Source organism: Myotis davidii, unplaced genomic scaffold (genome assembly GCF_000327345.1).
Source record: "Myotis davidii unplaced genomic scaffold, ASM32734v1 scaffold440, whole genome shotgun sequence".
In the NCBI taxonomy this organism is placed as follows: Eukaryota; Metazoa; Chordata; class Mammalia; order Chiroptera; family Vespertilionidae; genus Myotis; species Myotis davidii.
In genome coordinates, this window is record NW_006293698.1 from 528,610 (window position 1) to 531,899 (window position 3,290).

Here is a 3,290-nt window from a genome sequence, read left to right on the forward strand (position 1 = left end):
AAGATAAGTAATTTCTGGAGAAGTAATATACAAGTTACAGCCTATAGTTAGAAATACTGTATTGTATATTTGATAGTTGGTAGGACGTTAGATCTTAATAGTTCCCACCACACCCACATACAAAATTCTAATGATGTGAGGGGCTAGATGAGTTAACTAACCTTATTTTGGAAATAATTTGCAATATATACATTTTTCTGTATGCCTTAAATTACACGTTATATGTCAATTATATTCTAATAAAGCAGAAAAAATAGAAATATAAAGTTGGGAAGAGATGCACATAATTAGTAGTCATGAGCAAGTTTGAGCTTCTCCTTCACACAACTGGTTCCCCAAACTTGGGATCTTTGTACATGTTAATTAAAACCTAAATCTTATTTTATCACACTGCATCTTTAAAGAGGTTGTTTTACATTGCTATTTGAATAAAATTAGGAATCCATACTTCTGATTCTCTACCAACCTCATCTCTTTCTACCCTTTATCCACTTTGTTTCAACAACATGAGCATTCTAATAGGTCCAATAATTCATCAAACAATTCTCTTCTGCTTATGGTGTTTCTATTTCTTGTTCTACAATATTTTCCTGTGGGTCTTCTCAGAGTTGTCCTCTTCTCCTTCACGTGTCAGTTTAAATGCCCCCTCCTCAGAATGACTTTCTCTTTTATATACATTTGAATTCTCCAGGAAATTTTTCACAACCTATAATTATTTAGTTATTTCTTATTTACTATTACTTATTAAATTATTTGCTCATTTATTTTTCATATCCTGCAGAAAAAATGTAAACAACTTAAATGCAGGGTCCTGCTATGTCTTATTTTCTATTATTCCTGGACTGAGCACACATTAGGGCAAGCATACATTTTTAATGGTTTAATATTTTATGTGTTCAAACTATATTTTAAAGAAAAACTTAGTAAAACAGACTAATATTAATTGTGCTAAAATGCATGATTTTTAAAAATCATAATTTTATATTAATTACTAAAATACAGTAGATATTTAATATATTTGGTGCTTTTTGATGTACTACATTTGACATGTAGGGCAGACTTTTATTTAATTGAATTTTAAATTGAGAGGAACTATGACCAAGGAGCCTCATGTGCACATATGCCTAATATAAATGATGTGACTTTGGGTTCTGAGACATTGTCAGAATGCAATAAGACTTTTGTAGGCCTTGAGAATGGGTGACTGTAGTATTTAGTACATGGGAAGAACGTGAGAAAGCTTTGGCTAGATGGAAAGACATAGTGACTTGCTTTGACCAATAAAACAAGATCTAAGTGTTTGTGTGTCAACACTTGGCCAAGATATGGAAAGCTTCTTTCCAAGAGATGGAAAGCTTCTACTTTACTGCCTCTTGGAATACTCACTCTTAGAGCTCAGTCACAGATGTCTGAAGTCCAAGCATCCATGTTGAGCAACTAACATGGAAGAAATGACACTGCTGAAAAACATGCCTAAATGAACTCATTACCACCCAGTATTAGCCTGTAGCTGTGTGCTATGCCTTCTTGGGAATGGATTATCCAGGTTCATTTGAACCTTCTCAGGTGATGTCTTCAGAGATGAGATGGACCAGAGGAGTGCTGCTTTATTGGAAGATTTTTGAGCTAAATAAAAGATGTCCTGTTTTTAAGCCAATATATTTTGAGGTGGTTTGTATTTTAGCCTAAAAAAAAAAAACCCAAAAAACAAAAACCACAGAATGAAGAATTTAATGATCATAAAGTTATAAGAATGCCAGATCAATTTAGAAATGCTTCTTTATTTTATTTTTGTCTTTTTGGAATCCAGTTGTACACTTTTCATCTATCCTCAGTTACTTTAGATATCCAAATACTTGCTTTGGTGATAAAATAATAATTTAGTCAATAAATAAGTATTGCCTTTACTTTGTACTAGGAAGCAGCAGTTAAAAGATAAATATGATGTTTTTCAAAGCAGCAATGGTTCACTTTCATAACTGTCATTATAAGCATAGAAATAGCCCTTGATCTCTAGGAGAAGACTTTTATCAAAGTATGTTTTTGTACATAATGTGAAAATAGTTGAAAAATATAAAAATACTCAAATGTGTATTTTGTATGATGCAGTCAAAAGCAAGAGGTTGTCACTTGATAAGCTGAGATTAATTGATTATTTTACTTAATTAACAGATTAATTAATTGGCTTAGCCAAAGATTGCATATAGGCACAAAGAAAATATCAACTCAGATAGGTATGCTCTAAGGTCAAAACAATTTAACAAACCAATAGATAATATTAGTGACTAGCACATAACTACGTATTGAAATTGCTAACATTTTAAAGTGTTTAATATTTATGTTTTGTAGTAGACTTTATGAATGAGACAAAAATGGTAATTTTTTATCTAAATAAAAATTTTATTTTTGTAAAATACAGATATATTTTCTACAAAATGAATATAGAAGATAGAAAGCAATGGGCTTTTGAAGTTAAAACTCAACTTTCAGATAGTATTCAAGGGATTATTTTGAATTACCTTATTTTTCATACAATTTTCTTGTTTCTCTTCTTTCTTTTTTTTTATCAGTTTATGGGTTGATCAGCAGTGGGCCATGAACAAAAATGTTCTAGTGGCCCCATAGATAATATGGGTAGAGAATTCCCAAACTGAGCTAGCATAGCAGTACAGAACTAGAATTTCAGAGAAATATGGAGCAGGCTATGACATCTATAGCACTAATCAGTCCTGGGTATTGAGATTTGAATGATTTAGAATCTAATATTGCCTAGATAATTTGAAAATACCCCTTAATGTTAATGAGTATAATACCAACTACTGTGTTCTATTTATAGCATGCAGTATTTCAGTGAAGTTGTGTTTGTGTTATGCTGGAAGGGAATAAGAAGCAGTTAATATTGAATAGTTCTCTGAAAATATGATGTGCTTTGTTTTATAAGCTCTCCATATATTATCACAAGTAAGAAGTATAAGTGAAGCAATGATGAAATGAATTTCACCACCACAGCACTTTATGCCTGCCTTCCGTCCTTCCTTCCTTCCTTCCTTCCTTCCTTCCTCTCACATTTTTTCTTCCTCATTCCAATCTTCTTCCATCTGCATATTTCCTCCCTTTTTACATCTATTTCTTCTTCTTCTTCTTCCTCTCCTCCTCCTCCTTCTTCTTCTTCTTCTTCTTCTTCTTCTTCTTCTTCTCCTCCTCCTCCTCCTCCTCCTCCTCCTCCTCATCCTCCTCCTCCTCCTCCCTCCTTCTCCTTCTCTCCCTCCTTCTTCTCCTCCTCCTTCTTC